Source organism: Tamandua tetradactyla, chromosome 10 (assembly GCF_023851605.1).
Source record: "Tamandua tetradactyla isolate mTamTet1 chromosome 10, mTamTet1.pri, whole genome shotgun sequence".
NCBI classification, from domain to species: Eukaryota; Metazoa; Chordata; class Mammalia; order Pilosa; family Myrmecophagidae; genus Tamandua; species Tamandua tetradactyla.
The window spans coordinates 1,131,675-1,156,673 of NC_135336.1; the positions used below are offsets into that span (position 1 = coordinate 1,131,675).

At 48.7% G+C, this 24,999-nt stretch overlaps 1 long non-coding RNA gene across 3 annotated transcripts in view; it reads right to left on the bottom strand.

The window, feature by feature from the left end:
* Positions 1-845: 845 nt before the first annotated feature.
* LOC143648132 (uncharacterized) overlaps positions 846-24,999 on the bottom strand; it is a 71,543-nt gene continuing 47,389 nt past the window's right edge. For 2 of the 3 annotated variants that reach the window (XR_013158407.1, XR_013158408.1), the window contains exon 3: positions 846-4,570. This is a non-coding gene — a long non-coding RNA (uncharacterized LOC143648132). The remainder of the gene's footprint in view (positions 4,571-24,999) is intronic. The other variant, XR_013158409.1, reaches the window with a different exon arrangement.

Sequence of the window (24,999 nt, forward strand, 5' to 3'; positions counted from 1 at the left end):
GCCAGCCCATCAAAAGGGATTTTTCTGGGAACATGTAACAAGATTCGGTACCCAAAGGACTCTCTTGAGGAATGCAATCAACTTAGAAAAGGAAAAATTGTGAGAATTCAATGTGCCAGAGACTCCTTTCACCAAACAAATTCATATACACATACATTCTTAAAGGCTGAGGATTGTTCTTCCAAATCCTATTGACTGCAGTTTCCTTTCATTCTGTGAATCTCACATTTCATTAAAAAATGGTGCCCAGCTCCAGACAGCCAAAACTATCTTGAAAAAGAAGAATGAAATTGGAGGACTCACACGTTCTGATTTTTAAAACTTATTACAAAGCTACAGTAATCAAAACAGCATGGTACTGGCACAAGGACAGACATATGTAGCTATGGAATCAAACTGAGAGTCCAGAAATCTACCCTCACATCAATGAACAACTAATTTTTAAAAAGGGTGCTGAGACCACTCAATGGGGAAAGAATAGTCTCTTCAACACATGGTGCTGGGAAAATTGGATCTCCGTAAGCAAAAGAAGGAAAGTAGACCCCTACCTCACCCTATATACAAAACTTAACTCAAAGTAACCAAAGATATAAGTATAAGAACCAAAACTATACAACTAATACAAGAAAACATAGGGAAGCATATTCAGGACCTTGTGTGAGGCAATGGTTTCCTAGACTTTATACTCAAATCACAAGCAACAAAGGAAAAAACAAATCAATGGAATCTCCTCAAAATTAAACACTTATATGCACCCAAGGATTTCATTATGAAAGTAAAAAACCAACTTACAGACAAGAGAAAACATTTGGCAACCACATATCTTGTAAGGGTTTAATATCCAGGATATATTTAAAAAATGCTACATCTTAACCACAAAAGAACAAACAACCCAATTAAAAAATGGGCAAAAGACTCCAGTAGACATTTCCCCAAAGAAGATACACAAATGGACAAAAAAAACACAAGAAAAGATGCTCAACATTAGTCATTAGGGAAATGTAAATCAAAACCACAATGTGATATCATTTCACACCCACCAGAACAGCTAACGCTGACAAAACAGGATATAGTAAGTATGGGAGAGGATGTGAAAAAACAGAAATACTCATTCATTGATAGTGGAGATTAAAATGGTGCATTCACTATGGAAGACAGTTTGATGATTCCTCAGAAAGCTAAGTAGAGAACTACCATATGACCCAGCAATCCCACTACTTGGTTTATGCCCCAAAGAACTGAAAGCAGAGACTCAAACAGATGTTCATTTGCACACCAATGCTTGTAGCAGCATTTTCACCACCGTCAAAAGATGGAACCAACCCAACTTGCTTCCATCAACTGATGAATGGTTAAACAAGATATGGTCTATACATACAATGGAATATTATTGGGCCATAAAAAGAAATGAAGCCCTGATACATGGATGAATCCTGAAGACATCATGTTGAGTAAAACAAGCCAGATACAAAAGGACAAGTATTCTATGATCCACTGATATGAAATAATCAGCATAAAAAATTCATTCATACAGTCAAAAACCAAAATACAGGTTCGCAAGGGCAGGGGTAGGGTAGAGAATAGAGAGTTAATGCTTAATTGGTATAGTTTCTGTCTAGGGTGATGGAATAGTTTTGGGGTGATGGAAAAGGGACGGTGGCGATGGTCGTACAACATTGTGAATGAAATTAACACCACTGAATTATATATTTGAATGGGTTAAAGGGGAATTCAGTGTTATTTGTTACTGTGATAAACTTTTTAAAAAAACACACAGGACTCTACAACACAGAGTGAACCCTAAGGTAAACTATGGACAATAGTTAATAGTACAATTACAATAATATTTTTTCATAAATTGTAAAAAAGGTACCATGCAAATGCAACGTACTAATAATTGGGAAAACTGCACAGGATGGGGTGGAGGTATTTGGGAATTCTGGACTTTCAGTATGATTTTTCTATAAACCCACAAATTTTCTAAAAAAAAATTTTGAAGCAGTATGGACCCCAAATGGATTTTCATGGAGCTTGAAGGTGCATCAAACATTCTTTTCCCAAGAAAGGTAGACAGGTGCCTGGTCTGTCAGGCCTGGGCACTAGCCCATGACCCTGACCCCGTGGGTCAGCTGTGTGCATGGGCTTTACCCAATGAGCCTCACCTGCTAGGGGTCCCCAGTGGCCCACTACAGACGTGGATCTAGGGGTCTGAAGCCACTAACAGCCACTGACCATCTCACCTTCCAGAAAATTGCCCCAAGCAATGGCAGAGAGGTGGAACGAAGCTGCCCCAGAATCTGGGTGGTGATGAAACCCCACATCCAGTGTGGGTACACCGTGAGCTACTCCTGGGGCCAGGAGCAAGCTGGGGGTCCCCTCAGGAATGTTGCTGCAGGGTGAAAAGTCATAAGGCTCAGGGGCCCCGCAGGGCTCCTCAACCACACTGCACCAGGCTTGTTTCTGCTGCCTCGACACTATGGGCAGGTGTGACTCGGAACCGGTCTGCAGGTGAGAAACTGAGGCACAGAGGACAATGCAGCTTCCCAGCCGAGGGTGGGTGTGGCTTAGCCGGAGCTGGAGTCCACAGCATGCTAATTCTCCAGCTCACGTGGGGAACTCTCCTGTCCCCTTTAAAATAAGCACCACTGAGAAGTCTGACACCAGAGGTTTAGAATGCCCTGGTGAGCTTTACTGACACAAACCTATCCAACCTTTCAGGTGGTTTCTGACTTGACATTAAACCTTAGGTAAATTCAGTTGCATAGAGCCCCCAAACCAGAGGATGCCAGAGGACGCCGACCCACACACAGAAGCAACAGCTGCAGCCTGAGGTCTGCCCACAAATAAGAAAGACTAAACCCATCAGCCATGCAGGGCTCCTTCCCTGCAAGCTGGCACATGCATCCTTTCTCATTGTTTTATTTTTGGTTTTCAATGTCTTGTGAACCAGACCAATATGCAGGGCTGTTAAAAAGCATTTACACTGTCATATGTTTGTTTTCACAGTTGCTGAGCATAAGTGTTTGCTCATAATTTCTCTCCTTGAGTAAAAGCACTCACTGACACTCTTGGTTCCTGAACTGTAACCAGCACCCCTGCCCCTGTCACCCCACCCCCACCATGTCCTATGAAAAGACCAGGCTTGTTCCTGCCCTCTGCAGCAGTTTCCATCACTTGATCTGGAAGGTTCTGTGGAATCACACATGAGGAATGGCTGAAAAGACCATAATAAAGAAGTGCTCAAATCAAGCAGCACACGGTGGGGAGCTCTTTGCCATGTCCCCCGGTCCCTCCACACGCAGGCCCCTGGACTTAGGGCTGGCTTTGAACAGAAGGCACAGGCATAGCACTCTTTAACAGCCATCTAATTGAGAAAGCATGGCAGTGGCATCAAAGCCAAGCATCTGAGTGACTTCCAACCTCAACTTCCAACATGAGGGCACTGGAAAGATTCAAAAGGAGGGGACATATATCAGGTCAGCTGGCCTCCCATTAGAACACTTAGCTCCCTCTACCTACCCCCTGGCTGCTCACTAGGAGGGGATGGGACTCCATCCATGGGTACTCTGTGGCTGTGCACAGTGAGGGTGACCAGCCTGACCCAGGGACAGGGATGATGCAAGAGAAGGAAATGAACTGCAGGCTCACAGGAAGAAGCACCAAGAAGAACGCAACCAGGGGCACCTATGCGGGTTGGGGCCAGGTCCTCTGGGCCAAGCACGGCCAATTGGGCAAAGCAGACCACCCGGACTTGACCCGGGCACCAACCTGTGCTTCACCCAGACACCACCTGGGCATTTCCCGGACACTACCCAGCCGTGACTTGCAGGGCAGCCTGTGCCAGTGTCTCCAATGAGGCAGAACATTGACATTTGGATTCCACAACTGTGGAGTAATCCTTTCATTTTCTTATCTGGGATGAACAGAACAAAAAGAAAGTGAGAAATTAGTTCATTTTTTAGCTATATATTTGCAGTTGCATATCATTAAATTGAAAACTGAATACACTATCTATCAGTCGTTAATAATATTTCATTTCCTTTATCTCTCATTATCACAGTGTCATGGTGAATGCCGTCATTATCTGCCCAGTGGTGGGCCCAGAGGCACAGGCAAGGCCAGGCATGCTTGTGCTCATGCTCCTCATCCCCTCATGCCCCTCTGCCCCAGAAGGCCACTCAAGACTGTCCCCACAGCCTCTGGACCCTGCACCTATCTGTGCTCATCTGCTAGCAGGGCTGTGTCAGGTGCCACAGGCTCTAAGTTCTGCTCTGCAACTCAGGGGCCACGTGGCCTCCTCCATGTAGGCTGGTCTCAGTTTCTGCACCTGTAAAGTGGGGCCGTGTGACAGGTGGGTGCAGGTGTCAACCTGGCCAGGTGATCATGCCCAGCTGTCCGGTCAGGAGGCACTGGCCTAATCATTGTGGCAAGGATATTTTGTGGCTGGTTGATTAAATCATTAATCAGTTGATTGCAGCTGTGGCTGATCACACACATGATCAGCTAAGGGTGGGTCTCCTGCAAACAAGAGAATCCAATCCATTGGATTTGATCCAATCAGTTGAATGATCTGAAAGGAGAAGAGAGACTTTATCACCATTTCTGCAGCCAGTGGGCTCTCCTGTGCGTTTGTTGAAACCCTTCATCAGAGTTGCCAGCCTCGGGGCTGCCCTGTAGACTTTGAACTCTTGCATCCCCATGGCTGTGTGAGACACCTTCGTAAGTCTCATAATGACAGATCTTTCCTGTGGGCTCTGTTTCTCTAGAGAACCCTGACCAATACAGGCAGATAACAAGACACCTGGCAGGCTGGCAGGAAGACAGGAAGAATGCGTTCGAGGCCTGGTTCTCAGCTGGCCGTACTCCTGCCCCATGCTGGGTGCTGGCCAGTGTCTGAGGGCAGTTTTGGTTGTTAGGGCTGGGGTGGGAGCGCACCTGGCTTCCGAGGGGCTGCTCACCATGCAGTGTTCAGGATGGCCCCCTGTGCTGGTTTGAAAACATTACGTACCCCAGAAAAGCCACTGTTTTAATCCTGATCCAGTTTTATGGAGACAGTCGATTCTTTTAATCTTGATTCAATATTCTAGATTAGATTTTCCCCACGAAGATGTGCTGGGTCCAATTGTGGGTGTGGCCTTCTGATTAGACGGTGAAGTGACCACACCCATTCCAGGCAGGTCTTGACTAATTTGCTGGAGTCTTTGAAAGGGGAAACCATTTTGCTTGTTAGGGCTGGAGGTGCTGGGTACCTGGCTCCCGGGGATGGAAGCCAGGGATGCCACTTGCCACTCCAGTGCCAAGGATGGCCCCCCAGAGAGAATGATGCAGCCCCACATCCACAGTGTGAGCAGGAGAAACCCCAGGCTGCCGTGGGGGCAGGCAGGCAGCACACGCGGGTTCACAATGCTCTCAGGAAGACATTTAAAAAAATGTTCCTGCTGGTGAACAGGCATGTTCCCCCTCCACCAACTGCTTGTGGCAGCCCTTCTCTCACCACTGTGGGGGATGTCCATGTGGACTCTGCACTGCCAGCATGCACTCTGGCCCCTGTCAGCCTGCTTGGGCCTCTCCCTGCTGCCTTTTCTCAGGGAAGACCCTGAGCTGGACAGATCCCAACACTCTGCCTGGGGACTGCAGAGCCCTATAGCTCGGGTGATAATTCCCAGCATGACGACAGGTGAATCGAGGCCTGAAATGCTGAGAAGGTGCCCCCAGTGCCCTCCTTCCATCCCAACAAATAGTTACAGATAAACATAACTATACATACATATATATATATATATATATATATATATATAGCATTATATAATAAATATATAATATTGTATAATATATAATATATAGCACTATATAAATAACTATGTATTATGATATATAGAGCAGTTATATATAGGTATGACAAATATATCTATAAAACAAATAGCATTGTACCTCACATTCTCTATTATGTAAAAAAATGAGATATATAAATTTTAAGAAGGCAATTATGTCTATTTGTAGAAGATATGATTATCTACTTGGAAAAGTCAAGAGAAACTTCTGGAAAACAGGCAGAAGCACCACATTTGCCTCTGAATCAGATATCCTGAATTCAGCTTCTCATGATTCATCACAAAGTATAAAGAGAGATGTGCTGTAGGATGGTGTTTGCATAGCTTTTCATCTGTCCCTGTCACCCTGTCCCTGAGTCAGACCTGAGACACTGGCAGCCATCTCCAAAAGGGAGAACTTGACCAGGAGAGAGCCCAGCCACTGGGGATGGGGTCCACCCAATGAGCCCACCTGCAGAGAAGGGGGCCCACCTGCTAGGGACAGAGCTCACTCACTAAGCCTACGAGCTGGGGACAGAATCCACCCGCAGGGAACTGGGCCCACCTGCTGAGGTTACAGACCATCCACTGAGGACAGAGCCTACCCGGTGGGGACAGAGCCCACCTGCTGAGCTCACCTGATGAGAACAGGCCCACCCTCTGGGGATGGCTGAACCTGCCTGGAGCTCATCTGTCCCATAATTTCCTGTTTGAAACCAATTCCCCTCTTGGATTAAACCTTTGGGCCACATTGTAGCCAAAGGTTTCCCTCCTAATACAAGTGGTTTGCTGTAAATCATCAGTATGTTTATTCAACACACACACTCAAAATGCAGGGACAGAAACCACCCTGCACAAGGCCGGCCCCATTTCCTCACAGCTTCCCACCCAGTGCTTGGAACAGGTCACGTGACTGTGCCTCCACAGTCACCTGACCAAGCTGGGCAGATCAATGTGTTCAACCAGGAAACTGTCCCTTTTGGGTCTTTGATTGCAAAGGGCACAAGAGGTAGGGTGGGGATGTCACTACTCCATGTGCACAGAAAAATAGGAAAAGCTGGGCTGGAGAGAGTGGATAGTCTAACACTGCAGAGAAGCCTAGGCTCCTTCTGCACTGGGGGCTTCAGTCGATGCAAATGGGGTTTCCTATCTATCAATACCCACAAGCGGCCCCTGGACTGAAGTCCTCGTCCACACACACATCAGCAGCTCCTCCAGCCAGGCAATAGACCATGAGGAGCAAACTCTGCTAATTCATCCAGATAAACAAACACAAAACGTTCCTGAGAGATTTAAATGGCAACTTGGCAAACAAAACAACCTATGGTAGCAAGGAGAAGACAGGTGTTGGATTTCCCCCAAATGAATCTTTGCATCTGTGCGAGGTCATTTCACTCAACCCCCCAGAGAAAAGCTGGCAACACGAATGTGCAATCTGTAAAGAGGAAAGGGGCAAGGGTGCATTTTATTTAAAATGTCCAACCTCTGTACAAATTAAATAAATGCAAGACTAAAAGCTTTCACTTATACCTGTCAACGTGGGAATTAATTCAAAAGCATGGCCATCCGACAGGACTCTGGATGTGGAAGCAGCAGGGATGAGGCCATTTCACATGTCCTCACTGGGAACACAGATTGGCACCATCTTTCCAAAACAGCCTTTCCATGCTGGCCTCCAGGGCCACACCGAACACTGCCTCTGAACCAGAAACTCCAAACTCTGCTTCCAGTGATTCATCATAAAGAAATAATGAGAGCTGTGCTACACGGTGTGTTTGCAGAGATTTTCATCATGACATCCTTTCCAGTAGCAAAGAGCTGGAAATATCCTTTCATCCAGCCACACTGATGCACATGCATACACACCACATACATGCAAGCATGTCACATGTGCATGCACAAACACACAGTACATCCATACACTTACACATGTATCCACACACATGAATACACAACACACTTGCATGTGAACACATACCACATATGTGTGCACACACATGGAACTCACACCACATTCACCAGCTTACACATGCATGCCCACACACGAACAACGTGCCAAGTGGCAAAAGGTGGATTGCTCAGGGAAGACAAGATTTCACTCGATTTTTTTCTTCAGAATTTTCTCATCTTCAAGTTTTCAACCATAATGTTTTTTGGCTTTTCAAAATACAAAATATCATTTAAAACTAAGCAGACAGAGCAAGAAGTAGATTTTTTTTAAAAGAAACCTTATTATTTACCACCTGTTTCCATGTGCCTACTTTACTCCATCATTAAGTAAACATGCTCATCACTGACCTCTATTCCAGCTGTCTTTTTTCTGCATCGGGTGGTTCACTCCAGATCAGGTGGTATTTTCAAAGAAACATTCAACTTGATTCAGCAGCGTGGACAGAATTTACTGATTATGTAAATCCACTATGTTCCTTTCCAGTAATAGCACTTCGATGGCTGACAAAGAAGCCACAGGCCCCCTCAGGAGCATGGTTCCAGGGCCATGCCAGGAAAGTGGTTGGAGGGGCATGGGGCTCAGGCCCAGCCTACCTCCACTCCACATGGGTCTCCCTATGGACAGGGTGGGGGAGGGGCAGGCAGGGCCCGGACCTGGCCATTAGGCCACATCTCAGTCTGGATGTAGGTCAGAGGCAAGGCTGAGGTGGGCAGAAGTGCCCAGCAATAACAGACATGGAGAGAATGGGCTGATGCCCCCCTCCCCTGAGCTGACACCCCTCCACAGTGAGAACAGGCTGAAGCTCCCCCCACCCAAGTTATGCCACCATGAAGGATAAGGAGACAGCAGTGACACCCTGGTCTGCCCAGAACTCAAGCACCAGTGCCACCCCCAATTGTCCCTGCTCAGGATTTTGGACATCTGTCATGGTTCAGGCCACTCCCAGTAACTTCACCACTCCCAGTATCATCTGCCCCAAGGAGAAGCCGCTGGAAGGAATGATGCAATTGTAGCTGGCTGCAGGGGCTCTGTCACTCTGGGGAAAGGGAGCAGAGCACCCCCAGGCAGAGACTGAGGACACAGGGCCAGGGCCATGCTGGGGAGGCCAGTGCAGCCACATTTCAGCCCAGAGGGGCATTGCTGAGGCCCTCCCTTGCCCCCTCTCAACCCTAGTACCTCTGCTGCTGCCTGAAAATTTAAACTGACTCCACATTTCACAAAAGTAAATGCATTTCTAGGGGACATTCATATCATCGTCATGGCACTGGGCTTTGGGATCAGCACAGGAAAAGCAAAATAAGGCCCCTAGATCCCTGCTTGATCCTTGGGGCCCGTCCCCCTCTCTCTGTGAAAAAGTGACATTAGCAAGAGGAGGGGCGTCCTGGCACTCCCCGAAACTCCTTCTTCATGCTGAAAGAGAACTGGAGAGAGAGTTACTTCTTCACTCCTGCCCTTACTGTGTACCCTGGAGACACCCTTAAAGTTCCCCCATCACAAACTCTACCTTCTGCAGAGCCCAAACAAAGGGGGTGAAGCCAATGCAGTCAGCATCGCCTTTCTACCCTCTCAGCCACTCCAGGTCACACCAAGTGTCATCCGGACCTGCCCCATAGCCCCCTGCTCATTGCCTGCTTCACGATTCTCACCCTCACCCCTTCTCAGAGGCTGACCACCCACCCCCAGCCCCCAACCCCCAGGGCCCCCAAGCCCACCCACCCCCAGGCTCGGCAAGCCCAGCCACAGTTCGCAGGCTCAGTGTGGGTGTGTCCTCTAATGCCACCCACACCCAGCCCCCCTGCAGCATGGGGAGGCTGCAACCCTATTCCATGCAGCCAAATGCACCCCATGAAGACATCCCCTTTGTGCCAATGATGCATCTTCAAGAAGGGCCAAAGGACCCTGTGAATAGAGTTTTCCATGCAACTGTTTTGTTCATAACAGATTCTGCAACATAAACTGGCAGATTCAGATTCAGCCCAGAGATGTATCATGGGAAAAATAGGGAATTTTTACATCAAAATCTAGACATCCTACTCTTTCTTAGAAAGCAGAAGCACCAGTGAGGTCTCTGTCCTGTGTGGCAATAATCCTGGGGCTCAGGTGGCATCACCACCAGGGAGGTGGCCGGGGCCTTACCTGTTGCCACCACCCTCTCAGTGTCCTTCCCGCTCATGCCTTTGGCATCCACAGTCATCAAGGGCACGTGGCTCCGGGCTCTGGGTGTGGGAAGTTCCCTGTGCAGGAGCCAAGGGGCTGGGGGAGCCAACCACACAGGGGCTATGGCACACGGAATGTCCCCTCACCTCTGGGAGCTGAGGCTCATGGTGGAGAAAGAGAGCAAGCCCCCAACAGGTCCCCAGGAAGGAGTAAGGGGTAGTGATGGGGGTCTTGTCCCACCTCTGGAGGGCAGGGGTGGGGACTCACCATCAGGGCTGAGAAGAGAGGGCAGAGCAAGGAGAAGGACAAGGGGACTCCAGCAAGGGGGCACCAGGGAGCCCCAAAAGCTGCACTTGGGAGAGACCAGTGGTGCTCTGACATCACGGAGAACTGAAGGGAGGGCTCTGGGGTGATGGGGTGGGATATACAGCACTTCTGGCTTCCCTGGGATACCCTGATGTACTGAGGTGCTGCAGAGCAGACACAGTCTGCCCCCTCAGAGGATTTATGCTGTCCCAGGGGAGGGGTCCACAAATGGGGGCTAGAGGAGCAAGAACTCTAGCTGGGAGCGGTGTCTTCAGCGAGCTGCTATACCCAGTAGCAAGTGGACGGGGAGGGTGGTGGCAGGTTGGGAAGCCGAGGAAGCAGGGTCCAGGAGAGAAAGCAGTGGAGGCTGCGAGCAGTATGAGGACCAGAAGGTGCTCCAGGAAGCAAAGCGGACATGGATAAGCCTGGGGCTTGGTGGGGGCAGGACGAGGAGGCCCTGGGAGGGCTTATAAAGCTCGTCCCGGCACTGCAGGGAAGTGTGGATGTGTGGGATACCCTACAGGGCAGAAAGGCCCACATGGAGGCCAGTGGGGTGGGGGGGCCAGTGCACTGTATCATAAAACCCCTGGACTGCTGCAGAGACTGCAGGGGCAGTGACCCCTGGGGACTTCACTCATGGCCATCTAAGGGAATGGGGCAGCCCCTCAGGAAACAGAGGCAGGGAGCCATAAGTAAGTCCACCCCTGGACCCCGCACACCGCATCTCTATCCAGCAGGCCACCCTCTGCAGTGTTGACACTGTGGGGAAAGCTTTGCCAGTTAAAATCGAACCTCCCCAGGGAAGGGCCCTTGACATTGGAATCTAAAGCAGGCATGATGACAGCACTACAGCCTCAGAAGTGATGGTCAAGTCAGACCCTTCAGGGTAGCTGACTTAGTCTCCGAGCAGCTCAGGCCCAGCCAGGGTCCAGCCCTTCCCCAGGGCCACTGCCCCTCAAGGCTCATCATTCAGGCAGCACCCAGCAGAGTCACCATGCTTCCTCCAAAGGGAGGAGACACCTGCTGCAGACCACACCCATGGTCCCAGCTTCCCTACTCCTTCCTGCACTGTGAACTGTGAACATTGTCACCTCAGAACGATTTCTGTGAGCATGCCACGAGTGTGTGTGCAAGGACAGCCTGTGTGCGCAGCGGAGGGCTGCAGACCAGTGGGCAAGGAGGGCTCCCTGGTCCCGGGAGAGGAGGGCCCCCACCCTGTGACAGGAAGGGCACCTTGAGCTGTCGCCTGATTGTCGGGATGTTGACACCGAGCATGGCCTCAGCCTACAAACACATACCCTCGCGGGCTGCGGACGCAATGCAAAACCATCACCTTCCCATCTGGAGAAGCCTCAGGGTGGCAAAGCAGTGAAAGGAGAAGAATTGATAAAATGTTTTTGGCCAAGCAGCTTGATTCCTGCACATTTAAGCACATGGGCACTTCTTGGTCTCAATTCTCTCAGGTCAATATAATTTTACAGAGTCACCCAATTCTCAGCAGTGAAATGATCCAGGCAGAGAGGAAGGTCTGGGGAAGGAAGGACATGACCAGGGATGGGGAGTGAGTCCCATGATTAGAACAAAACAAAACAAACAAAAAACAACAAAAAAGAACAGAACAGAGCAGAAGTAAAGATGGGTCCTCCTTGACCCCCAACCCCCTGATGAAAACTGCCCAGCTTCAGATGCCTCGACCAGCTAAACAAGCTCAGTGAGTGAAATGTTCCAGATGGCAGTGGGTTGGCTTTTTTTGTCCAAATTATCACACAGGACTTGTATGAATGACAGGACAGTGCCAGGGTCTGAAATGCAAGAACTCGGTCAGGCTGACAGGCACTTTCTCTGCAGCTCCAAGTCAGAACTGGAGCTGGAGAATTCGGCCCTGTCCCCACCTTACCAGAAGGCTAACCAGCAAGCACACCGAGGAAGAGGCTGTCCCATACTAAAACTCCCACTGCAATAATTGTCATTGTTATCCAATTATGCTCTAGATACCTGAAGCTAGCACAGTCCACAGAGGGCCAATTTCATTAGACTAAGACTCACTTGTCTTACATTACTTTGATAATGGCTTAATAAATAAACTCAGTAAGCCCTGATACCAGGTTCCAAATGAAAAATACTTTGGCTTTTCCATTTTATGCCCATCCTTCTCCAATTATCATGCTTTCATATTTTCTTGCTTGTCAGTTCCAGACTCTCCCCCTCTCCAAGAGGTGGGAGAAAGCTCATCTCCTTTCCCTTGCAAGATTCCTCCCTGGGAAGATATTTTATGGGGTGTGCTGGAACATCTGGCTCTCTCTCCTCCTCCATCTCCCACCCCCACCTACATGCTCACTTCTCTGGCTTTTAGCCAGAACCCCCCCTCACATGCACACACACATACACACCCACACACATGCACACCCACAGTAAGACTGAGTTGGGCAGCTGTGGAAGAAACCACAGTATAGTGTACATGTCTTAATAAAAATAGGAGCAAGGGAGGTAGAAGTAATTAATGTGACTTAGCCCAGGCAGAAGGGAGTGGGGGAGCCAGCAAAGAGGATAGAGTAGAGAGGTGCCACCTGAATGCCGAGGACCTAGATGCCTAAAAGAGCCCCACAGATAGAGGTGCAAGATGGGTAGATGGGGGGCAGCTAAAACAAGGGAACAAAGAAATGGGCTTAGCAATTTCCAGCTCCCTTACAGATAGTTCAGGGAAGAGGCCTAGAGGGATGGGTATGGCACAGAGGAAAAGGGACCAACCCAGGGACCATGGCACAGAGGGCAGCACTGGCACCACTGGATGCCCCACAGGAGTCTGCCAAGCTTGCAGGTTCTAAGATTCCCAAATTGTCCCCTGTACCCACTGCACTACAACCCCTGCAGTGACTCTGAGTTTTGGGACTCCAGGGACCCATGGGTATCTTGGAAGTAAAATGCCAACTGCAAAGCCCAAATGGACAATATGATTTGCTGATGAGGAGTGAGGTGTCCTGCTGCCCCCATGCCCCCATGTGCCCAACAGCTCCTGACTCAGGGGGCATCTTGGAGTCGCTGTGAGGGAATGTCAGGCCCAGGCTGTCTTAACCAGGGCCACCTCCATGGGCCTCCACGATGTCCAGCACATTGGGTAGCTGACTCGGTCACAGGATGCAGCTCAGACAGAGAGAGGGTCACCGAACAAATGCCAACGCCCAAGGGTGCTGGGGATCTCAGGTACCACCCCCTCTGGGCAGGCATGATGACAGCACTACAGGACCTCATGCTGCACAAGGCACCTAATTATCTGCAGGTGTGGTGTAGCCTCCTGATCCGTACTTTCCCTAGTCCCCAGGTAAGTCACTGGGATTAGCAGCTGCCAGAATGTAATATACTGGAAATAGGCTTTTATAATGAGGATTTAGAAGGTTACAAATTTACAGTTCAAAGGCCATGAAAATGTCCAATTTAAGGCATCAACAAGATGATACCTTCCCTCAAGAAAGGCCGATTGTGTCCGGGGTTTCTCTGTCACATGGGAAGGCACATGGTGACATGTTGGCTCTCCAAGCATCACCAAATGTCTGTGTCTGGTTTCCTCTCTCTAAAATATTCACTTTTTAAAGGGTTCCAGTAAGTCAATTAAGACCCAATTTGAATGGCAGGGTCACAGCTCCATGGAAACCTAATCAAAAGGTCCCACCCAGCAATAGGTCTGTCCCCACAAGACTGGATTAACATGACATGGCTTTTCTGGGGTACATAATGGTTTCAAAGTGGCATAATCACCTTGAACAGAAAGTTCAAACTCTGTCTTGTGTCTAACTGAACACATCTAACCTCAAAGCTCAAGATCATCTAAAAGCAGAGGCAGAACAGAATTGTTGCACACTCTCTGGAAGCTACAAACTGCAGAGCTGCACTTCTGGTCTTACACTGCCACAGATGGGTTCAAACAAAAAAGACTAACTGATTCTCAGAAAAATAAAAATGGATTAATAGGATCCAAGCCAAGCTGCTAGACGGGGTTTTTCTGTCCCTAAAGTTGGGCACTGCAGGTCTCCCTAAACGGGCTAGCACATTAACACTGCAAAACACTAGACTTATTTTTTTAAATAGCAAAACTACAATTATCTCTGCATGCCCGTATCACCACTCTGCAGTACCACTGTGTAACGAAGTGTCTGTGAATGATAGAGCAGGGACCGCATCTGTGGTACACGAGATGGCCAGGCTTATCAGAATCCAACTATATTAATCCTTTTCCTTATATCAAAAATCAAATTACGTTCTGGAGAGAAGCTACACTCTCATGAAGAGCAATTCCACTGGGAGACAGGAGTTTAGATTAACAGCACAATATGTTGGAACTAAACAGATAAGTATCAGCCTCCGCAGCTGCTGGGTGACACAGAACCTGGGACTCTCTCAGCCCAAACAGCAAGTGTCCAAGAGCTCGGCACGACCTCACCGCTGGCATGTGCCACCCATGAGAATAATCGGGAATCTCTGCAACAGAAGCACTCATTGATGATGGCATTTTCCAATAATACAAGTTTTGCCCCACATGGCATTTCAGTAATAGGGAAATAATCTTATTTCTCAACTGATAAGGGAGAAATGCAATAAGACAATTCGTAGATAACCACATGGAGGGGAAACCTTCTTGATAAAATAACCACCTATCAAAGTAAGGAAACAACGTGATTTTCTGCCTAGAGAGAAGGAACAGATAGGCGGGGTAGTCAGCAGCCTCCTTATCTCCAGAGCAGTTCCTCTGCTCCCCCTGGGCTGGAGGAAGTGATTAATTAGCGTCTCCTTGATGCCACTTCCATAGGAACCTGGCTGGGGGACTTCTCCTTTGCACACCCTAGAAAGATATCCTTCCAGAATCCTCCTTTGAGAACCCAACAATGGGACAGTCTCCACAACTGTGGGTTTGGCAAGCTGCAGCCTGGGCACCACCAAGCGACAGAGCCCTGGCTTGTAAAGGAATCCTCTTCTCAGTGTTTCCTTTGCAATGGGCGAGAAAGCCACCAGTGATATGACTTTTTAAAAAAATATGTATTTTTCTTGACAAATATCCACACATAGAGTCCAGCCACATTATTCAATCAATGGCTCACAATATCATCACATAGTTGTGTATTCTTCACAATGATCATTTTTAGGACATTTGTATCACTCCAGAAAAAGAAATAAAAAAAGAGCTCATGCATTCCATACTCCTCCCTCCCTCTCACGGATTCCAGTATTTCAATCTATCCAATTTTTACCCTTTACCTCCCCTTATTATTTATTTATTTTTATCCTTATTAATGTAATGACACAGTTTTAAGTGAAAGAAGGATGTGACCACATACCAGGACAGCATCTCACTCCCCAGCCCACTCTCCATCCCACCCTCTCTTGCTGCCCTGGGCCCCAGAGGGCACTTTGTCAAGCTGCCTCCTTTCAGTGCAGCAGATGCAATGGCAAGCTGGTGACATGGGAGTGACCGGGAGTACCCACCTGCTCATCCACGCCAATCCCTGGCCTGGGGTGGGGGGTGGGGATGAGCCCACCCACACATTTTAATTTCCCAAATGTTCTTGAATGGGGACAGGAGTGTCCTGTCCACGGCACGCTCCCTCATATGGCACAGGGGAAGTACCACCTCCAGGTCCACGGTGCTGAGAAATCCAATTCCTCCCTCAATTTCAGGGAGACATGCCTGGGCATGGCATGGGGTACTCCAAGCCCAAAGCAGTGGCAGAGCCAGGGGTGCGGCCGGTCCAGCCTGCACAGTTGCTCAGTCCTGCTTAAAAGGGGATGGGCACAACAGCTTGGCACAGGGGTGCACACAATGGCAGCCTTCTCTCACTTAGGAAGAAGGGGCACCGCTGTCCATGGGCTCATTCAGCCTACGGTGGAGGACGTCAGACACAAGGGGTCCCTGGAAATGAATATGCTGCCAACAATTATTTTTTTAAACCGGGCTCTATGTGTGTCCACTGAATGCTCAGGCACTCTCTGCTCACTCAGCCCCGCACCCACCCAGAGCAAAGGAGATGGGCGAGTGGGAGTGGAGGGCTGGAATGAGGAGCTCTTCATTTCCCAATCTTGTTCAACCCCATGAAACTCTGGAAAGTTCCAGAATCTTTGTGTACTGGAATTTCAACTTAAATAGTGGAGTAACCCATTCTGGTTTCACAGGACTACACCCAGAGTCTGTCATTGCCATTTAAAAATCTGAGATTTTTAGAGAATAATTTGCTTTCTAGTATCAAAACACAAACCCTGGCAGTAGGGCCATATCACAGACCCACAGGTACAGTTGAGGCTGATCGAAGTAGGTAGACTCACTGTAATGAAAATGGGTCTACAGTTTCTAGGACTACCAATTCCAAATATTTGTCTAAGGATAAAACCAAAAATACCCCAGTTGAATGCTCCATTGCCTTCCTGAAGGCAGCACGCTCACCCAAAAGACACCACTTGAGACTCAGGCCATGTCATCCATGCATACCAGTTCCAAAGTCACCATTTGTGACTTCAAAATGCGTTTCAAAGGCCTCTGTAATTTTGGCAGCATGACTTTTTACATCTTATAAGCTATTTTTATTAGTCGGGATTGTAGAAAATTGGTGTTTACCAGCCGTGAACTTTCAAGCACGTATCTCAATTTTGCCTCTTTGTAGAAGTTTATCTTATACTTCTGTAGGGCTCAATCCCCAATGTGTCCAGCTCCTTCAAGAAAAAAAGGCAAGTCATAGCCATCCTTCATCAAGAAGGCTCTCTGTTCTCCAGAAAACCTAAATCCTATAATTTTACATACTTTAGATCACAATTTTACAGCCTTCAGCCCTTTCCTAGCATTCTGTTTTTATCTTAAAATATAAGAACTAGATAAGACACATTTTATAATCCCTTCTTTGTATCTGGGGGGAGGTGGCAAAGAATAAGCTAACTCAAGAAAAAATAAAATGCCACTTTCAACAGCCAAAACCCATAGAGAAGGCTGACTTGGAGTCACTTACTTTCTTTCTCAGTTCACCCGTGCTCAAGCATTAAATATGGCCCAGCACAATCCAATTACACCAACACCCAATTAATAAATAACTGTCGTTGGTGTGCTGTTTCCTCCGCACACACACACACACACACATACTGAGATCTACAAAGCTTTAAATAAGTCATTCTATCATTTATTTATTCACTTTTAAAAACACGCCTTTTGCCAAAAGGTCTCTGGCCACATATTCAGAAAGGAAAGGCCAATAAGGAAAAGAATCCCCCACGCAAAACCACCAAAATGTTTCTGAATCAAGGCCCCATCTGATGGAAAAAATGACTGCCTAAAAGTTTAGCTGGCACTCACATGTCTTAAGGGCTGGACTCCAGGACTGGCTCACCTGGGGTACTGGGGTTTGTCCGTTGACAACAGAAATGACAAGCGCCTTGTAACCCGTGGACTCAGCTGATCGTGCAAAGGCCTGGGGGGGAGGACATGGCACTGGATGGGGGTGTCACAGAGGTCTATCAGAAGGCAATAGGTAGGAGTGTCTGGCCAGGCCAGGCTCTGGAGCTGGCAGCACCTTGTGTGTTTACATTAAAAAGTATCATGAGTGACAATAGCATTGGCCTTATTTGGAGTTTCTATAGGCTGGGCAGGGCACAATGTGCTTTATACACTGCATCCTCCTATGAAATGGAACTGTCATCCCCACTCCTGAAGGGGACATAGGAGAGCACAGAGCCCCAAAACTGGCCAGATGCAGCTAGTAACAGGGGGGCCAAATGCTTTATAAGACCCTACAACCCATGCTCTGGGCCACAGGAGGCTCCATTCTCCACCTGGGGGGAGTCTGGTTCTGAGATATCAGGGTACAATGTTTGAGGACAGGCCTCTAGAGGGGGCTACCCCATTTAAATCTTGGCTGACCTGGTACCCACTACCTGGCAGGTGACCTGCATGGCCGAGCTCCAGCCCCACCTGCTTGGGGGGTGGCTGGGAGGGCTACTCCAGAGGAGCAGGTGCTGGTCGCAGAGGGGGCTCCATTGGTGACAGCTGCTCTACCAATGCCTTGAGTGGAGCAGGCATTGGAACATGCCAAAGGCTGCTGGAGGATGCAGTTGCCCTATTTGCAGAATTCATTAGTCTATGATGGCGGGGTCCCCTCCAAATGAGACAGATGTGAATAACCCATTAAAGCAGAAAGAGGGAAAAACATATCTTTCCTTTTAAAATGCTCAGCATGCTAGCCCAGCTGAGCATCAGGGACAAACAAGGAGAAGCACTTACCTGTGAAGCCCTGGCCCTTCCTGCCCTGCTTGGCAGGCGGGCTTTGTCCCTGGGTTCTGCTTGAGCTACCTGCAGGGGCTAATGGCCACACACCAGTAAAAGGGGCTTTTTCCTCTCTTGGGAGCTTGGAGCCTCTTGTAGACCCCACACTGGAGAGGTAGGCCTGGACCTGAGGTTTTCCAGCACTGAGCCCTGGGTGCCCTTTGCCCATCCAAAAAGAGAGGTGGTACTGCTAGACTGTAGGCCATCATGGCCCTTTCGGGTACCCCAAGGGACCCTCCCTCTAACCACAGACCCAGGAAACACAGCACATGCAACAGGCCCCCATCCATACCACAGCCCCCGCTGCCACTCAGGTGGTGGAGAAGTGACTAGGACTGGGCCTGGCTGGGAGCCCTGGGAAATGGGTTTAGCAGCCACTGTGTACACCTCCCTCTGTCAGCAAGGCCAAGCAGCCCCACAGCAGATCGCGGCTGCCTGCAAGTCAGGATGGAGATGCCCGGAGTCAAAGGGGCAGCCTTTTCACATTTCCCAGTTCAGCACTTTCACGGAGACAACAGATGTGCTCCTGTTAGGGTCCCCCACTCCTCGCTGCACACACCTCCCCAGCTCATCAGCGGAGCTGGGGAGCCTTTTCCACCCTAGCAGCAGTGCTGCCTGTTCAACAACCCATTCCCAAACGGGGACCTTTAGAGTCACAAAATATTTACAATGTATCTCAGCGATATCCCCAGAATTCCCATGCCTCACGGGTCTTGGCTTGCTGGGGGCCACCACAGCAAATGATCACACCCTGGGGGTGTTCGTACGACAGACAAGTACTCTTGCATAGAATTCCAGAATCAAGGTGTCAGAAGGGTTGCGTTGCCTCTGGGGGCTGCAAGGGGGCTCCTTCCTGCCTCTCCAGACTCTGGGGTCTCTGGGAGGCGCTTGGCTTATGGCCACATGGCTCCCAGCTCTGTCTCCATTGCCCTATGGCCGTCTCCCCTGTGTGTCTCTTATAAGGACACTTGCCGTTGGATTTAGGGCCCACCTGAGGACTCCAGGATGGCCTCATCTCAAGATGTTTAACTTAATCCCAATCAATGTCATCATCACAGGCCTGGTGTGGACGTGGACGTCACTCCACCATGGTCTTGGGTCTTGCTAGGACCCAGGAGTCTGCTGGACTTAGCAACCATCCCCAAGGTCGGTGCTCCTGGGCCGCACCCCAAAATCCTACCCCTTTGCTTTGCAAACAAGGAAAGCCCCCCTCTCCCTTGCTTCTCATGGACCATTTTGAAGGAAACTAGGACTTGGAAGCACATACGGTCAAATAGAAGTAAGGTGGGCTTGTTTTGCTTTGTTCTCTTTTCTTTAGGAACTAGAGGGAAGATGCAGGGACGAAGGGTCAATAGACCAAGGCAGGGCAGCAGGCCTCTGGGAAGGAGCTGCTCAGGACCCGGCCACAGGCCACCAGGCTTCTGACCTTTTGACAAAGAGCAGACAATTCCATCAGCCCAGCTGGCAGCACGCCCCATTCTCTGTCTGGGGGATGAAGAAAACTCACAAGAGCCATGAGATTTGCAAAAACAAGAACACATGTGGAAGACCTTTGGTCAAGGCACTTCACCAGCTTGTGGGATATTTTATAATGCACTGCCCTTGGATGACAAACTATTCCTTCAAAGTCAGAAAACTAGGTACAGTCTTTGAAAGATGAATGCGTGCTTGCTCTCTCTCAGCTTGTGACTTAATTTTGGTATCTTCTTAACCATTCTTTGAAAAAACGAAAGAAAAAAGGAAGGAGGGAAGGAAGGATAGATGGAGGAAAGGAGGGAGTAAGCGAGGGAGGGAGGGAGAAAGACCCTTCCCTCAATTTGAACTCACCTCCACATGCCACCTAAAAGAATTCACAAAACTTCCCCATTTTGAAATTAATATCAGAGGAAAACAATAGTTAACTACATACCAAATATATTTTGTTTAAACTTGCACATTAACTTCATTGTGATAAAATAACCCTGTAGGATGGAATTAGAAAATTTCTGTTTCTGAAACGAAGAAGGTACATGACGACAGTTTATACTAAAATTCGATCGCCACTTAGTCACAAGCGGGAAAGTGGCCTCATGCTCAGAAAAGCCACCTGCAGTGGTGCCAGCAGGGGGGGCTGGGGCATGAGCCTGGGTCAGAGGACCAGAGGTGGGCCGGGGCTGGGGAAGCTCAGGGGGAGCCTGGGGTGGCCAGGGGGACCCTGCCTTCTCAGCAAGATCCACACCAAAGGCCCTGCTCTCTGGAAACCTCAGATAGGAACCATTACAAGCCCCAAGGCAGAGGCCTGGGGGAACACATGGGTCATCCTGCAGGCACGTCGACTCAGGGACCTTTGGGGGCCTGTCCCTGGATGTCGGTAGTCTCCATGGGACCAATGTCCACTGGCTTGTCTCTCAATCCACAGCAAAGCAGTTGGCCTTATTCCCATGGCCACCTCCAGGGTCACACCATGAGTCAGTCCCATGCTCACACAAACTCTAATGGAATGTTGTCGAGGTTTCCTGTGTGGGCTGGACTCTGCTTGGGGAACTTCCTCACTCCTGCTTCCCCCCACCCCACCCCAGCTGGCAGAACCTGAGGACTGAGGGGAGCCCTGCTTTGGCACTGCTGGTCCCTGCCTAGCATGAGAGTGTGCAGCTGGCATCGAGGACGCTCCTGTGCCCACACCTTGGGCCAGTTGTGCAAACCCACATGTGCACTGTGTGTACCCACCCCACTGGGACTCAGGTGCCAGCCTTTACTGCATCACACACTCCTCACACCCACATATTGACCACGTGTGCACCTATTTCCACTGGGTCTCAGGGGCCAGCCTTTACTGCATCACACACTCCTCACACCCACATATTGACCATGTATGCACCTATTTCCACTGGGTCTCAGGGGCCAGCCTTTACTGCATCACACACTCCTCACACCCACATATTGACCACGTGTGCACCTATTCCCACTGGGACTCAGGTGCCAGCCTTTACTGCATCACACACTCCTCACACCCACATATTGACCACGTGTGCACCTATTCCCACTGGGACTCAGGTGCCAGCCTTTACTGCATCACACACTCCTCACACCCACATATTGACCACGTGTGCACCTATTTCCACTGGGTCTCAGGCACCAGCCTTTACTGCATCACACACTCCCGCACTGGGCCTCAGGTGCCAGTCTACTGCACTGCACACTCCATGCACCCACATGTCCACCACACATGCACCCACCTCCTCTGGGCCTCAGGCATCAATCTTTACTGCATCGCACATGCCTTCGCATACCCACGTGCCTACATGTGCACGCACCTCCGCTAGGCCTCAGGTGTCAGCCTTTACTTCATTGCACACTATTTAGCATACCTGGAGGTCCACTGTGTATATATACACCCCCCACTTGGCCTCAGGTGTCAGCATTTACTACATAGTACACTCCTTCTCACAGCCATGTAGCCACCACATGTGTACCCACCCCACTGGGCTTCAGGCACCAGCCTTTACTGTATCACACACTCCTTTGCACACCCATATGTCCACCATGTGTGCACCCACCATGCTGGGCCTCATATGCCACCCCTTACTGCATTGCAGACTCCTTCACACCCCTACATGTGCACTGTATATGCACCTAACCTGCTGGGCCTCAGGTGCCAGCCTTTGCTGCACTGCACACTCATTCACACACCTGCATGTGTACGCATCCCACTGGGCCTCAGGTGTCAGCCTTTACTGCATCTCACAGTCCTTCACACACCCACATGTCCACCATGTATGTACCACATGGCCACCTCTGTGCAAGGAAATCTGGGGGTGTGAGTGTCTGAAATTGGGCACACTGTCACCCCAAAAGGATTCATAAATTAGTAGGAAGAAGGAGCGAATGGATATCAGATAGGCAACTTGCAGTGTCCAATAATTCTAAGCACTCATGCCTGCACTTTCATAGCAGCTCCCACTCTGTTGTTGCCAGTTAACCACAGAACTCAGAATTGTTGACAGCATGAGCATTTCCTTGCTCATTCCTGGCTTCATTCACCTCACAGGATTGCACACCCACCCCACAGTAGGCACAGCACAGTTAGATTTGCTTCTCTTCCTGTGCATTTAGGGACTCCCTCCTCTATGGTCTGCAGAGATGGTTGAGGCAAAGCACACTTCTCAGCTCCCTCCTAAAGACTTGAGCATGGCGCTTCTGGCAGTTCCCCTTACATCGTGATAAATTCTTAGATTCTAATTCCTGGACCTTACATTTGATCTCTCTTAACTCTCTCCCTTTATGCCTTACTATGGGAATGCATCATTGATTCAACAGTTCCTAGCCTGTTTCCTCTGCTTAGGTTCTGGGGCTGGACATGGGGAAATGTGCCAGACGCTGAAAATTACCTATTTGTCCAAACCATTCCTCCCTTCTTTCCTAAAATAGAACTTCTGTTCCAAGTGGCAGTTTGCTCATCTACAAGGTAATGGATAATGGTGGGTCTAAGTCAAGCACAACAAAGTAATCTCTGCTTTCCAAATGCCCCTCTCATTCTTGTGGCTAGGACAAGCACATGATCAAGTTTCAGCCAATGAAACCTTCTATGGGGGTTCTTAGAAAGCAATTGATTTCCTGATATAAGGAAGAAACAGATGATGCTATTCTCCATCCCTCTTCTTTCTCTGAACTCAGAGGCAATGCCTGGAGCCACAGCAGCTATTTTGAAAACATGAAGCAACAACCTGACAGATTAAAGGTGGTAGAACAATACGAATAAAGATTAAGCACATGACGGTGTTGGTGAGCTGCCATGCCAGCTTCGGGCCACCTGTTTTTGCACTCGCTGTCATGCAAGAAAAATTAACACCAATATAAATATAAAGATTCTATTATTTGGTTTTTACCCTGTTGGCCCAGAGCATTCCAAAATGGTATAAATGGTAAACAAGTGTCAAAGGGCTGCTGTCCTCATGAATCTCACAATTTAAGAAAGAGAGATGATTGAACAGATTCCATAAACTCTCACATGAGAAGAAAGGGGGTAGCAGGGAGGTACACAAGATGGTCCTCAACTAACTAGGGGTGGGGGAGAGGGAAAGCTGTTCTGGGGAAGCGCCATTAAATTAAGTCATTATAAATAAATTTCCCTTTGATATAGCCTTGGCATTCATGGCATATCCACCTTCCTCAGAATAATGTCCAGACCCCACACCCTCCTCCCCCCTCCACCAGACAATGTCTCTACTCCTGCCACCCTTGTCTCCAAAGTCGAGGAGAAATATGACCCATGCCCCATCAGTTCGCACCATGCCCACTATAGTTCTCCTACCCTTATGGGCTTTTCACCACTACATTGGTCCTGGGTTTTCCCAGAACTCTGTCCACTGTACAGGAGAGATATGCAGGTCATGGAGTCAGGCTGCAGTCTCTAGTCAGGCTGGGACCATTAACTATTAACCAAGCAGAGAAAAAGATATCACCTTAGCAGTTGCCACAGATGAATCTATGGCACTGAGACTGTTCCATTATAGCCTAAGGAAAGTGGCATAAGCAGCGTGTCTTAGACATTACCATGCCCGAGTGATGATGACTGTGTGAGAATTATCCTAAAAACAAAACTACAGCCGAACAGTGTATGCAAGTCCCCTCCAATGCTTGCCAGCAGAAGCATGGGCAGTATGCACAGAGGGGGTCTAGGAAAGCCAGAAATCAGCCGAACCACACTCTGCATTTCCAAACTTAGTGGCTAGGCTTTGCAAAAGGTTCACAATACATGGTATTTGCTTCCCTATTGGGGGAAACTATTTTAATCCTAATTAGCATGGAATTTTTAGAATGGGAATGATCTTCATTTAGACATAAAACAAAATGCCACAACATTTCTTTCATCCATTTATCATAAACAAGTTAATTACTGTGTAACAAATCACTCCTGCTGGAATCTGTATATCTGGGAGCCGCTGGTGAGCTGACTCAGGCAAAGAGAAGGCACCAAAAACTGTGGTTAATAGCTTAAGGTGTACTTATAATAAAACAGGGACTCTGTGATGCGTGCTTGTCAAATTAAGGTTAAGCTCTCTCCATTGGAATAATTCAATTATCTAGTCATTATCTATTTAGCTTGATTCCTATCAGAATAATAGAAACATTCTGCTTTCCTTATTTATTTTTTGACACAAGCATTCTTACTGTGGTGGTGAGGCTACAGACTTTTCTGCATAAACAGAGGAATTTTGATCTGCCTGGGACTGGTACATACGTCAGCCTTGGCATTCACCTCCCTATGTGTGAAATTATTTCTAAGACAGAAAAATGTTTCTTTGTTCCTGAAACTCCATGCCTCAAGAAGAACCAAGAGGAGACAAGAGTGAGAAGGTGCTCGCAGGTGTTGCAGAAGCCAAAGGACCCCAGCCCACCCCGAAGGCAGAGAGGTCCTAGGATCCCAGGAGGCTCTGGGGATGGGCTGCAATTCCTCCGGAATTGGGGGGCCCTCACCTCAGGGAGGTGGGCTTAAAGCATGAGCC